This window comes from Apis florea, unplaced genomic scaffold (assembly GCF_048593485.1).
Source record: "Apis florea isolate Af1SG1 unplaced genomic scaffold, ASM4859348v1 contig_2350_pilon, whole genome shotgun sequence".
In the NCBI taxonomy this organism is placed as follows: Eukaryota; Metazoa; Arthropoda; class Insecta; order Hymenoptera; family Apidae; genus Apis; species Apis florea.
In genome coordinates this window covers 8,019,467-8,034,304 of record NW_028256565.1, presented here as the reverse complement: position 1 = coordinate 8,034,304, position 14,838 = coordinate 8,019,467, and the positions used below count along the sequence as shown (strand labels likewise).

Here is a 14,838-nt window from a genome sequence, read left to right as displayed (position 1 = left end):
ACTCCTTCGACACGATTCCTTCGAAAAGGAAAGTCAAAAAAGATTTCCAGATTTATCTTCAGCTTATTTGCGATACGTGCGTTTCGAAACGTTGTTCGAATCGGCATGGAAGTGATTGAAAGCTGGGGGGGGGGGGGAAGAAAGGCGAGACCAAGGGTTTTGTATTCGGCCGAGGGTTCACCGAGCTTTCGAATCGATCCTTCGAGGGAGAAACCGACCAAGTTTCCAACGATTCCCCTCGCTTCGAAAAGTTTTCACGAAAAACCTGCCCTGTGTAATGATAGGGGGGAGGAGGAAATTACGCGTCCGCCCAACTTTCGCGAGGAAGTTGGAGAATTCGATACTTTTCGTCCCAGAACTCGATGCGTTTCAGAGCGAAACGGGACGAAAGGTTTATTAAGCGCGAACGAGATATCGTTGTTGTTTAGCAAGGGTCTTCGATTTTAGAAGGATTAAGAGGAACAGATTTCTCGCGCGATTACAACTAGAGAAGGCTAGCTTCTAGAAGAACAGGCGAAATTAGCCTGAACCTCTACCGTCCGCAGATTTGCAGCAACCTCGTTATTATCTTCCCCTCCGATCTTAAACATTTCTCAACGTTCTACCACGTTTTGGAAAATTCCAAAAGGAGGAATCGCACGATCAATCCAATTTCAAATCCTCCACTCAACTTTACCCCCACGATCGATTGTAATGCACGCGCAGAAATAAACGCGCGTGAAATAATCGACAAACCAAAAGAAGACTCGAAATCATCTCGCCTTCGAAAATAAAAAGAACCCCCTCGATCAAACTCACTCTCCTGACCAACCTCTCTCATCCTTCGTGTATACACGCACAAGTCGGTGAGCCACGTGCTCCACACACGTGGAGCAGAAATACCGGCGAGGGAGCGAGAGGGAGAGCGCGAAACGGCGGGCGAGCGGCGGCTCGGGCTGGGAGCGAGCGGGACGATAATAGCGGCGGCGTTGGAGCGCGGGACGGTGAGGTTGGTCTCTCTGGTAGCTCGAAGCCCTATTGCTCGTCGCCGAGCAAGCAGAGCTCAGTGCTACGATGGTCAGCAAGCGGACAAGTCGCCTCTCGTTCTCTGTCGCCGTCCGGAGGAGTGAGTGAGGGGAGGAAAGCGCGTGTCTCGGTTAATCGCGGCTAATTAAGACGATTCGCCGTCTCGTGTGCCCGCGCGCGCATCCTCTCCACTGTCATTGAACCGTCTCTCCATTTTGCCTCCCCCTCGAGATCGCCGGCTAATTGTGCCACGAATTCGTATACGAATTTTTCATTTTCCTCGGAGGATTGATCAAGGGAGGGGGAGGAGAGGAGCGTGTGACAACAAGAGGGATATTAAGAGAGAGAGAGAGAGAGGATTATATGTAGGAAGGTATATATAAGGAAGAAAGGAAGGAAGGATTTGTTTTTTCTTTTTTCTTCTTCTTCTTCGATGATGATGGACGACGGATCGTGGGGCTGAGATTACAGGGGGTGAAGATCAGCCGGGCACACGAGGTGAGCAGCGTGAGGAAAGCACGTGTCTGCGTCGAAACCACGTGGCTCGTTGACAGTGGAGAGGAGAGAGAGAGAGAGATTCTGACACGTAAGTTGGCAAATACGATTTTTTGAAACCTAGGATCCAACATATTGTTGACGTTAAATGGTGAAGTGAAAATTCGTATCGAGCGAGTTAAGAAAAAAAAAGATCTTATTCAGGAATAATTGTTGTTTCGAGCTTCTCTTATTCTCGAAGAATGAAAATCAGTTATTATCTGAAACCAACGATAAATCCTTGCTCGAGAGGTTAAAGATACGCGGAGATGTACAATAATTCCTTCTCTCTTCGTGTAAATATATATATATATTTTTAGAACGAAATCCAGCGATTATTACATAAATAATTGACACAGTTTAAGAATAACGATTTAACACGTATCATCGCTGTCATCGCGGTTAGCGTCGATTAAGAGTAATAGCAGGCGCAAGAGTACGCAAACAACCCAACAGCCGCGACGTTTCGATACGCAATCTTATTATTTAAGAGGCCGGCGAGAATAATTACGCGTTATCGTGGCAACAACCTTATAATCGAGAGAAATTAATTCTTCTTCCACGGTGACGCTGGTTGCTTAACCAGAGATCTGGTTGAAAACGTCGTCGAGGAAGAAGAGAAAAGGAAGGAACTTTTTCAAAACTGTACGTATTCTATGATAGGTGAAAAGGAGGGAGGAAGGACACGGTGTGAACGGCCTCGGGCGTTGTTGCGCGTCCGCTCGTTCGTGCATAATTTCTGGGCCGAAACGTAATTTAAACGCGCTCCCTCCCACTTATGCGTCGTTTCCATGGATGGACTTCGCGTATGGGATGGTTCCGTTTTTTTAATCGCTTGGCGTTTTCGCACGCGGCGACACGCACGATAAATGCTTCGATCGCTTCCGATCGAAAAAAAAAAAAAAAAAGAAATTGGAAATAATTGCACGCGCAGTAGTTTTTTCCCTCCTTCCTTTTTGATAGTCGAGAATTTCGTTCGAGGGAAAAATCTTGTTTAAAAATATTTCTTTTTAAACAATGACGGTAAGATAATCGGAAGCGATCGTGAGGAATCGAAGAGAGAAAGTTTCGATTAAAATGTTCCTCTTCCTTTTTTTTTTTGTTGGAGAGTATGGAGAAGGAGGTCTTGAAGTGTGGTAAGGTTTGAAGAGGGGTGTCGTGCTTCTGTATTTCGACTTGTTTTCCTTTGGAATGCGATATGAGAGGGATTCGTGAGTCAGGTTCCTGGAGGACGTTTAGTCTCTACGTTTTTAGAACGCGTGAAAACATCCAGTTATTTATCGATTTCTAAAATTGCCTTTAACTTTTGAATTCGTTGATTTTTTTTTTTTTTCTGTAATTGTTTCTTCTTCTTCTTTTTTTCATCCGGGGAAAATATGCATCGTTTCGAGAGAATTTTAACGTTAACCCCGCGAATCTTTTGAACGCGCGAACTTATTTATTAATATACACTTCCAGAGAAAGATTTTGACCTACTTCTTTCCAATAATTCCTCGAGAACATACGAAAATAATTGGCTCCTCCGTTTCCTAAAATCGAGTGATCCTCGAAATCTTTAAATATCCTGAAATTTCTTTTCATTTGAATAATTACAGGAAATACTCCTTTAATAAATTCTAATAATCTCATCGATCATTTAATCGATATTAAAAACCGAATCAAACCAATTTTTAACATCTAATCCAACGAGAGAATTCGAAAACAGGGACGAAAATTTGACCGAAAACAAGAGTTCTCGTGTTTATTTAATTCGAGCAAGTTCACAGAAACACATGCTCCGCTCAAAAAAAAAAAAAAAAAAATGGGAATGCACGCTCGGTCGGCTCGGTCAAATCTTGGACCAAAGACGCACGCACCAGTTGAAAACACTTTTCGAATCAACGAGCGCGCCACGACCAAAATAAAATTCCTCCCGCTCTTCTGTATTTGTAAGAAAAGAAAAACAGAACGAGTATATGAAATTTCAAATTCCATACGTTTCTCCATACAACCTTCTCCACCTCTCGACGATAAACGAAAACAAATCGATCCTTTCGTACGTACACAAAATCCATCCATCTCCAACGAGTGTCGTAAATTTTCAACTATCCAATTTTTTGGCGACAAGATCGATTCCAATAAATCTTCCTCTTCTTCTTCTTCGTGTTAATAGAGAAATGGAAACAAATCGATTTCTCGCGCTGACCGTCGTCCATTCCGTTTTCCTTCAAGGTTTCCTTCCTAAGGATGGATCAATCTTACGATATCTGATTTATTCGCGACTCGGAATATATTAAGCGGATTAATTCTGTATCTCGCGATGACAAGGGAACACTCGTAACCCATCAATTCTCCAACAACTTTTAATCAACTTAACTTTTAATCGTTTCTTCTCCCTCCTCCTCCTTTTCTCTCGATACGAGAACAATCAGAAAAATCCTGGGATATCTTTTCGAAGGAAAATTCAATTCCCCTCAAGAAGACCATTTTTTGAAACTTCGAATTAATCAGATAAGAATATGACTAACGCTCGATTCTGAGAGAGTCCATTTCGCCAAAGTTCATTAAAAACGCTTTATTTACCCGAAAACTTATGGAATGCAAAGATAAAAAAAAAAAAAGAAAAATAGTCCAAGCTGTATCAAGATAATTTTGATAATTCAAATCGAAAGAAACTCGATTTTAATTAAACTTCTCGAAGAAAGAGCGCGCGCGTGACAAGATGATTGCCATAAATCTTGCGCGAAAGGATCCCCGAGTTCCCGCGAATGAATCAACCCAACGATCGATTCCGCGCGTTTTCATTCAACGACAGCTCCCTCTCTCTCACCGTCGAGTGAATGAAACGGTCAACCGCGAGATGAAATCCGCCTCCTTTCGAGTCGATATATATATTCGAGGAATTGGTTCGTTAAATTTTGAAAGGGAAATGAAACGATAAAAATTGAAATTTATGGGGATTCCACCGGTTATCAGGGGGAGGGGAGGGGAGGCGATAGGGAGAGGGATTTACGCGATAGCGACGACACGGTCCGCGAGCAGACGAGGAAGAGGAGAGGAACGTTGTTTCCGCACGTGCGTGAGACGAGAGGAGGAGGAAGAGGAGGAGGATCTTCATCCATTTCAGTGGATCGCCTTGTCGGAAGTATCACTCGACGACCGCTTCCTATTGTGCGATAAAACCGGGATTAGTATCGCCTCATCTTCGTGGTGTGCACGCCGCGTGGTGAAACCTTGCCTCGGGGACTCGGTGTCGGGGAAAATTGTGGATAAATTGGGGTAAACGATCGTAGGTGGATGATTGCGCGAAAATTGGCTCGTGTTGGGCAAATTAGCGTGGTGAGTTTTGGTTTAATTTGTAAAGAGCTCGATGGATTTCGACGAGTATTATAGGGAAGTGTTTCTCACGGCCAACTGTCTGATTCTCCTCGTTAACTTTTCGACGATTTCGATCTTGACAAAAGCTTCTTCGATACTTTTCTTCTTTCGCTTATCTATAAAATCTTCCAATTTTGAATTATAGCATCACGAAAGCGGTTTAGGTAATTCACGGCCAGTGTTCTAATTCCCTTCGCTAACTTTTCGACGATTTCGATCTTGACAAAAGCTTCTTCGATACTTTTCTTCTTTCGCTTATCTTCATATTAAAGAACTATAAAATCTTCAGTTTTGAATTATAGCATCACGAAAGCGATTTAGGTAATTCAATGTTCTACTTCTCCTCGTTAATACTTCGACGATTTCGATCTTGACAAAAGCTTCTTCGAAACTTTCAGGCTCTTATCTTTGCATTAAAAAATTATAAAATCTTCCAATTTTCGATTACGAGATCACGAAATTTAGAGTAATTCAGTTAGCGATGATTAGATAAAATTTCTTCACGCGTATCGTATCGCGTATTTGCGAAACAATAGATTTTCAATTTTTCAGAATCTCGAAAGTGTCGTCAGCAAGGGAACCGCAATTAGTTACAATAATTCGCGATAATAACAACAATAATAATAATAGTAGCAGCGGGAAAGAAAAGTTGGCTCGTTAATCAGCGGCGAAAGCAGCGTGCCGCGTCGAATTTGCATGACAGTGGCGAACAATCGATACGGCGGCGGTTCGAATTCGTTCGAACGTCGAAACCTTCGTGCTGGGCGGGGTCGAGTATTATAACGCGAGATAAACAGGTAAATCCCACGAATGGAATGCTTCGACACCTATTGTAAACCCAATAATATTTTCCTCGTCTTTGCGTCTAATTATACGTAACTACGCAAGGATTGTTTGCAAACTGTTTGCCCGGGCGAAAAGAATCGACGCAATTTGCCTCTCTCTCTCTCTCTCTCTCTCTCGAAAATGAAGCACGTGCTGCCCTTCTCTCTTCTCCGCCACGGGACAAAAAAGCTAGCTCTAAATTTCCGCCTGTCCATTATCCGATGATGCGCTCGTTCCACCCTCCTCCCTTTATTCCAAATCGAGGGGAGGGCGCTGATTTGGAAAACCGGTCCAACTCTTCCCAGAAAATACCAATTATAAAACCGTAGCCAATTTTCGAATGATCGGAAAACGCGTTGGAGAGGAAAAGAAAAGAGAGAGAGAGAGAGAGAGAAGGGAAATATTCCAATCCCCTCCCCTCGTTTGAATACGACGAGGACAGGTCGATTGGAGAGAACGCGGCCGGGGGAGAAAAGGGTTGTTGAACGTCCAATTGAAACACGGCGACGACGCCGATCGAAACAGAGGAAATGATCGTTTCGTAAGGCTTTTATCTGGGCAGGAGTGACACGGCTGGATCCGCTGTCAAACCTGTCAAACCTGTCAACGAGGGGGGAGGAGTGGTTTCGCGCGCGCCCCAATAAAATCGGATCAATCAAACACTTCGCCCAATTTGCCCAACAAATTGCGACCTTCCATTCCCGCCCTTCCATTTTTTCCCCCATTTCAAATCTCTCTCGTTTCGATTTCGATGCGAAGCTATCCCGTTCGAGCCTAAAAGTAGATTTTTTTCTTTTCAACGAAGGAAGACGATCGAAGGAGAGGGATCGTTTTCTTCTGGAAAACAGCTCTGAGGAGAAGAGTAATTCAGAGCGAAGCTTGGTGGAGATTCCGCGCAATTTGCCAATTTTATGCACACTTGGCGGACAACGATCGAAAATAGAACACGTGACCGCGGCGCGGCATTGTTCGCCGGTCGACAATGGAATCGGACGTTTTGTTGGGGATAATGGAGCGCGTGGCCCACACGCCTAATGAAAGGGTTGAATACATTTGAATACACGGCGAGAGAAGTTACATCCAGGGTTCAGCGGTGGTCAGGATAGGACGTCGTACGACCATCATCTTCCGCCTTTGAATAAACAACGCCATCTCTCTTTCTTCCTCCCCTAACATCCATCTCTGCGCACCTGCGTGATAGATCAGGGCAGGCACGATTGAAAGATAACTAACTCGTCCGGGTGAAGGGAAACGAAAAAAACTATCGCCGAGTATATATATACATATATATATTTGTTATCTTTGACTCAACTTGCCTTTCCCTCGTCTCTCACTTCCTCCGAGAAGTGTTTTATTATTTAACGGTATATTCCAGTTAATGAATTCTGAATGGTTTTATCCATCCGTGAAATCGGTAATTTCACATGTCATAACTTAATAATACTATTTGCTACTTCTTGCATATCACACGCTATTAACGTATAAATACATTCCGTTTATTGCGTCGTCGTAGCAACACTCGTAAGGGGCACGATAAATAAACCTTTTTTTTTTTTTTTTTTTTTTTAAAGAGTGTTGTCTACGATCGACCCTTTCCAAACAAAAATACGTACGTTCGAACGAATGTGTGAAAGAAAGGGGATAGAGACATCTATGAGCATATCTTTTTTTTTCATTCAAGCTCCGAGAACGAAAGTGCAAAAGAATCGATTTCCTCGTCGCCGGGTCCATCATCGTCGCACAGACGACGGATACTAAATGCCGGGAATAACAGTTTTCCCGTGTGTCCCCGTTGTGAATGGTAATCGCACTTTTGGTTTCTTCTATTCACCATTGTGCCGTCGCGCCCACGCGCACACCCTTTTTCGCGCAAACGGGGACTTGGAAATGGCGGTGGCACTTTTGCTCCATCGCATCGTCCCTTTTGTTCCCCGAGTTTTAAAGCGCGAGAGCCGGCTCGAACTTTGACATTGGCCTCGACTCGATTTTAGAGTACACGGCGCGGAGAGACTCGCGTTGCCCCCTCTCTCTTGCCTTCCCCGAGCTGCAATCGCGTCGCTGCACAATTTGTAACGCTTCCTCTCGACGCGTGAAAAATTGGTGACGCAGGTATTCTTCACGTTTCTTTTTTTGTAAAGGCAGAAATTTGGATTTAACATTTTCTTCCCAACAATAGGGCAGTGTTTCTTTCTTTTTTGCAACACAAATCGATAGAATATACGGATGTTTGGAGTTGAGCTGCGGCAAGCGATTGCCATTGTGAGGCGGTTATTCTTAGTCGGTTCAATCTTTTTTTCTAGATAAGAATAAAGACACGATTATTCCATCATTTCCCTATTATTCCAACAATAATATTCCATTGATCTTTTTTGCGGTGCAAATTGGTGATAGATAGATGTTTGAATTTTCTTTCTTTTTTTAGATAAGAATAAAGAGAGGAAAGATTTTGGAAGATCGACTCGCCGTTTCTTTAATTCGTCATCTTCCAACAATGGAACTTGTTCGATCTTTTGCAAATGTATTCGACTGGAATAAGTGATGGAAGCGGATTTACGAGCAACTAGCTGCCATTGTTGTCCTTTGTTACGTCGATATTTGTATTCAAGACGGTTTATTGGTTCGTTAAATAAATATCGGTGCACACGGAATGGTCGATCTCGCAAACAACAAGTTTGAAACAAGTTTCATCGATCAGTGATAAAATAAACCTCCGTTCAAGTGAATTTCTTATGCGATGTAAATCAACGATGTCGATCGAATTAAAACACACTTACGTTTTGTTTCTCGAATTAAACCCCGTCTAATGTTATCTCGAACAAAGAGCGTTTGAAAGTTTTGTTCGAAGAAGATTTTGCTTCGATTGCATCTTTATCTCCCGTATTTATCTTCCCATTACGTAACACGCGGATTGAAATATTTTTAATATCCGCCACGAAGATGAAAGGAATCCGCGTCACCCCTTTCTCACGGCTCTTCGAATCGATCGCGATTCTCTTTTGGAAAATCGATGGACGAGATCATCGACGAGAAGGCAATTCTCCTCTCTCATAAAGACCGATTATTTATTCAAGTCGGCCACCACTCGACGTTCCACATTTAGAGTATCCCGTCTGCGGAGCTAGTGAATCACTTCCGTTGCTTCGTGAACGGGCATTTCACTTTAATCTGCGTGACACCCGACATCGACGCATCGGTTTCGCTCTTTTGGACCACGCTCAAAAGAACATCCGACCGGTGTCAAACGAGTATTTGTAAAACGAGTCTCCCCCCATCCGATTGATTTACAAACGCGAATCATCATCGATCTCCTTCGCCTCCTTCCAATTACGCAATTCCTTTCTCCCTGTGCTGATCAGACGTTGTAAAACACACCTCCTGCCACCTTTCCCCCTTCCTCTTCTCTTTTCCAATTTGTTCTAATTCAATATTTCGAAAAATCGACCAACCAATGATATAAAAAAGAAAAACTGTCCTCAAAAATAATTTTTTCTCCAAGATTTATAACTATCTAGAACCTTAAAAAGAAGTCGAGTTCCTCGAAGCGGCGCACAGTTCTCGACGACAACAAAGCGAGTTTTACTCATTTGTATGAATGCGAGTAATGTACGCTTACTTACGTTACTCGCGAAAAAAAAAAAAAAGAGGCGAAAAGTAGGTGAAACGTGTAACTGGAAAACCCACGCACGAACACTGAAACGTTCATTATCTTTCGTTGGGCAAACTGCAAAAACCCCGTCCCACAATCGGCCGTTCCATATTTATAAAGCTGGCAAATTGCGCATTGTCGTGTCCGCGCGATCTAATGAAAATTTAACGAACCGGCGCGGAAACACGGAGGAGGAGGAGGGCTCTAGCTCTAATTTCGCGTGTAAATAATCGCGAGGAGTCGCGTGGAAGCCACCCTTTTCGTGCGTTTCCTTTCTAAGATTAAGGAAGCTGCAAATATTTGCCTGGCGCGAGAGTTCGTAGGTTTTTTCCGAAAGATCGATCGTTGGAATCTTCTTTTTTTGATTGGAAATTTAGGGTTAGAATTACGGACGTGTATAAATCTTGCTACCCGTGTTTTCGAGCAATATCGAAAACGAGGATGGAGAAAATGTAACGAGGATATCGAAATGATACGATGGATCGAACGGTCATTGAGATATTTTCTACTTCAATAACGTGGAAGACGTTATATAGATACATAAAATTAATCTTAATGTTTCCTTCCACTCGATATTCCATTTCTCTTTTTTTTTTACGCGTACGAGATTAAGCTCGGTGTAATAAAAAGAACGAGTAAAAAATATTTTCTCTCTCCGATCCTACCACGTTTAATTCGCCCTAATTGCGCGAGTATTATTCCATTTTCGCCTCTACTTTTATTAGGAGCACCAGCTGATGAAGTAGCTGTCCGATATTTTTCTGCTGACAAAGTGGCTCGAAGGAAGACGGCGCGATCGCTTCAGAGGAGGGGAAAAATCCGCAGACTTTTAACGCCCCCGACAGGATTGGCGAGGAAGGGTGAAACCGCGCTTTTAGATTAGGCTCGCGATTTAATTTAGAGCAGAGGAGGAGGAACGTTCGTTGCCTTCGTGCCACCTATCTGTGATGGGTTGCAGAGATGCTAGAGATTTATTTTTAAACGACTTCGTCTATAGGCGCCCAACGACGGCCGAAATGTTTGTCACAATTCACCCCAGACTGACTGCTCTCATTCGATTGACCAATGTGTTTCGGATCCAACATTTTTTTCGAAAAGAGGAATGTCCTGATAAAGGTTAATGGACGCACAAGTCGAGATCGAAGCTGGTTGATGCAATTTCATCGATGAAAAATAGTATCGATTTTATATATATATATATAGAGAGAGAGAGAGAGAGAACATGTTGTAGTGTTCAGTTTCATCTTGGAGTTACTAAAAAAATTACTCTTCGAGATTTTAATTTCGAGAAAAATATTTATTTTAAATCGATCGTTGCAATCGATCGTTATCTCCGCTGTTTAAAAGTTTCAACACGTAGTCGTCAATGAATATTTTCACTGCGCAGTTCCTCTTTCCAAAAGTTCATCCAGTTTGTACACAAAACTACGAGTCTCTCCCAATTCTATGCTTCGTGCAAAAAGCAAAGAGACACGCTTCCGAGCAAAAAAATTTTACGACCCATTCTAAACCCTCTCGATCTCTCAAAAACTCTAACTTTCGAAACACCTGGAAAACTAGATTTTATCGTGCAATATCGATTTTATAATTACTTATAAAGTCTTATTCATCCTCGCGATAAATTTTCACTCGATATCAATTTCCCTTCAATTTCTTCCCGAATTTAAATGAAACGGGAACAAAGTTTTGGGACAGGCGTCACTTCACGGAAACATTGAAATGGAACACCTCTCCTTCGTCGATGGAGAGGTTGCATACGTACACGCGAACTCGCAGACCCCCGTATAACCATAGAAATGCGGATGGAGGGGCGAAGGGGGTCGCGGCGGCGGCGACGATGCAGCAACCCGGTGACAGAGAAATTACAAGGTGCTACTACATCGTGTTACGTGCTCTGTAAACGATACGTCCCCGTGGAAACGTCCGTTGCTTGAATTCGAAACGAGACCGTGCCGCGAATCGTCTAACGGTGCCCGTGAAACGAGAAGCGCTCGTCGATCGAACATAGATCAGGTGGCCGATCGTCATCACGTAGCGCGGCAGAGTTAATGCGAATAACGCCAACCTCTCCTTCTCTTCCTTCTTTCCCTTCGCTGTGCTTTCGAGATCATCGCGATGAATTTTAACAACGCGTCCTTCTTTTTTCAACGGAAAAATCATTCTGCAAAAAAAAAAAAAAAAAAAAAGGAGTGGAAGAGTTTCTTGCATTTTCGCGAGTAATTAAAGATCTCGGCCGACGATGGAGTTTACGATAGAATTTGGAAAAAAATTTTGGAAATCTCTTTCAAAAGTTGCGAGCGATAATAATAATGGGATATTGATATAGAAAGGTTGTGATCAGAAGAATTATCCAGTTATTTCTCCGTGTACGTCTATTTATATAATTAAATCGAACTTCGTCCAGTTTCTTCTTTTTTCATATCGTTCTCCATCCCGCGTGTATCGAAGCGCCTCCTTTCGCGCAACTATTAGACGACGCGGGTACACTTCTTGAAACAGAATTAACACGTTCACCGGTGATCACGTTTCCGATAAATAATTTTCATACAAGAACACATATTTCTACGTATATTAAGCAAAGATTTATATTTACGATGTAGATATATGCATGAATTACTGCAGGACCTTGATTAACCGGATCGCGATTATCTGTAATCTCGATCGGCCGAGGTGTCTCGGTTATCCGGCCTCTCTTTCGTACAGACAGAGAAAGAGAGGGAGAAAAGAAGAAGAAGAAGAAGAAGAAAAACTTGTAGGACACGAAACGATCAGTCGATAAAGCGCTTATAAAGTGTAAAATTAACAGGAGGAAAAAGTGTGGAGAGGAGCGATAATATCGAATAAAAACGGCTCGTTTTGCATATAAAACTCATTTTTATAATCTCTCTCAATTATCCTCGGCTCGGCTTCGATTTATCTCTTACGTGTCCCGAATGTGACGCTCGATCGAGATTACACGCATCGTATTAAAATTGCCTCTATCAATGTTTCGTGATTTTTAATCCTTCTCCCCAGAGACTGATCCCTGAAGTATTCGTGAAAAGAAAGAAAAAAAAAAAAAAAAAAAATCTACGAAAAATAACGAAATTAACGAAATCTCCAGCTAAATCGATCGATTCATCTCGATCACAGTTTGTGAACGTGTGCTGTACCATATTATATATATACACGTATCGTAAAAATACCGAGGCGTGCACAATGAACGTTTCCGAGTAGCGCGTGATATACATATATCGTAAAAATACCGAGGCGTGCACAATGAACGTACTACACGAAAGAATTTGCTATTAATATCTCGCATAATAAGTAGCGACCTCTACCGCCAGATCACCTTCCCCCTAATATTTCTTTCAAAATTCCGCGACTCGAATTATCGCGAGTTCACAATTCAACTGTAACTTCGAAATAGATTCGTCCTTTAATTAATTTTTACCTTTTTCAAAACAACGCAAAAATCCCCTCCAACGAATAAAACTCGACTCAGACTATCCCCATGATTATTATCTCGTCGAAAATAATCGTGATTCCCCTTCGTCGAATGCACGACAATATCCGAATTCCTCGGATTCGAAAGAAATCGAGGGGGAATAACGAGGAGGGAAATTAGCACGCCAAGAACTCTCGATATCGCCTCGCCTTACCAAAAAGTAGATCGCGAGGATTGGAAGGGTTGGAACGAGACCAGAAGTGTCCCAAGGAGGAGGGGATAATTAATTAACCGATCGGTGTTGCTATCAGCACGCGACTCGTTCGTTCGTTTTCTCTTTCGTGCGTGGCCGAGTCGAGGCGATCGAGAGCCTCGCCAATCCCTCCTCCCCTCCCTTCCTGTTCTCGATCGGTTATCGACGAAAAGGGCCAAAGCGACGTGCACGATCGTTTTATTCACGGATCGAGCCACGTGGACGGATAATTCGTGTACACCGTTCTTCCTCTCCTCTCCTCTCCTCTCGCCTCTTGCGTCGTCGTCGTCGTCGTCGTCGTCGTCGTGTCTTGCCTTGAAACCGGTCTCTGGTGTGCACGCCAAGCGGATCGAGTTAAATATTGCACTCGACGCGTGTACACACGCATTGACGCATTTTATACCGTGAAAACGTACCACGTTACTCGGAATCATCGGCTGCACACTATTTCTGGTAGGAGGTTCTACTTTGAGTGATCGTACGACCGATTGACAGCGATCGACCGGAATAGCCGACCCTGTCGGCCGTTTTTCACGACGACTACTGCCACTTTGTTGCTTTTCTTCGTTTCGGCGGAGTAATTTCTTTCTTTTCTTTCTTTTTTCTTTTTTTTTTTTTTTCTTTTCGGATAGTTGGGATTTTGGGATCACCGTGCAAAGGTGATCGTTGGATATTGTATAGGATTAGGGATTTTTCTCTCTTTGGCGTCATTCTTTAATTACGATCGTTCGTATGTAAAATAGATATTCATACGTTATAAGCGCAAGAGAGGCTAGTGGTTTCACCTCGTTTCTTAAGAAACTATAAAGTATCGATTCTTCGCGAGACCCATTTGCGAGTTTCTCATCGCGAGAAATTACGGTTCTTAATTTTCTACGATATCGAGTTACCCGAGATTATCGTACGGAGATCGTATCGGGAAAGTTTGAAAAGGAAAGAAAAGTAGTAGAAAAATGACCCGCTCCTCGATGACCCGATTGTTGCTAATTGCAGTTCGAGTGTCTCATCGAAGGGGCAAATTGATGGCTGGAAATTATGGAAACACGATCCGCGATAATGAAGGTGGAGAACGGAGAGAAAAGGAGGAGGGCCTCCTCGCGTAACCTCGCGTAATAACACGAAGAGGATCGGGGGTATCGGCGGTTGCACAAGTTTCAACTGTCTAGAAGCGACTAGTGGAAGAGCAGCACGGCACGTGGCACCGCAGCCTATTCTTGGCTCGGATTTCTGCGCCACCGGCTTCTTTTTGCTAGAGGAACAAAAGGCTGGTGACCACGCGGACCCAACTGCGACCGAATTGTCTTGAAACACGCGTCGATCGAGCAATTCCAAATTTTTCTCCCCGAATTCTCTAGAAAAGCAAATGTCTTTCGATTATGAACTACAGACACACAGCGATTTTCCTCGCATCACTTTTGAACACATCATCGAGAATACCAGCAGATTTATCATTTTTAATCCACACGCTCTATCGATAGAGGATTCGATCAATCAGGGAATCGAAGAAAAAAATCGAGCAAATCGATTGTAGTATAACGTAAAAGTGGCAACGTATTTAAAAGGAGCGAGCGTTTTACCATCTTAAGCTTTACGAGATTTTATTCTTTCGTTGTCAAACATTGAGAATGGAGCATCCTCGATGACGTTTGGATATAATACCACCTAAACACCGAACCGAAATAGATCCGATGAAAGGGGGTGGGACACGGTTACAGAAGATGATTTACGAACGGAGTGAAGAAACAAGACCGAGGAGACACGCGGCCTGTATTATTCATAGACGATCGTCCG

General features: G+C 43.0%; 2 protein-coding genes across 3 annotated transcripts in view; one reads left to right on the top strand and one right to left on the bottom strand.

Annotated features, from left to right (window-relative positions):
* LOC105734753 (mediator of RNA polymerase II transcription subunit 20) overlaps positions 1–14,838 on the bottom strand; it is a 103,427-nt gene that overhangs the window by 63,496 nt on the left and 25,093 nt on the right. The window lies entirely within an intron of this gene.
* Positions 1–14,838, top strand: part of LOC147658180 (facilitated trehalose transporter Tret1-2 homolog) — a 78,031-nt gene that overhangs the window by 39,541 nt on the left and 23,652 nt on the right. Inside the window, exon 1 of one of the 2 annotated variants that reach the window (XM_086904469.1) lies at positions 1,051–1,591. The exons of the other annotated variant lie outside the window; for it this stretch is intronic. The gene's annotated coding sequence lies outside the window, so the exon portion shown is untranslated. Of the gene's footprint in view, positions 1–1,050; positions 1,592–14,838 lie in introns of those variants that run through there. 2 annotated transcript variants of the gene reach the window in all.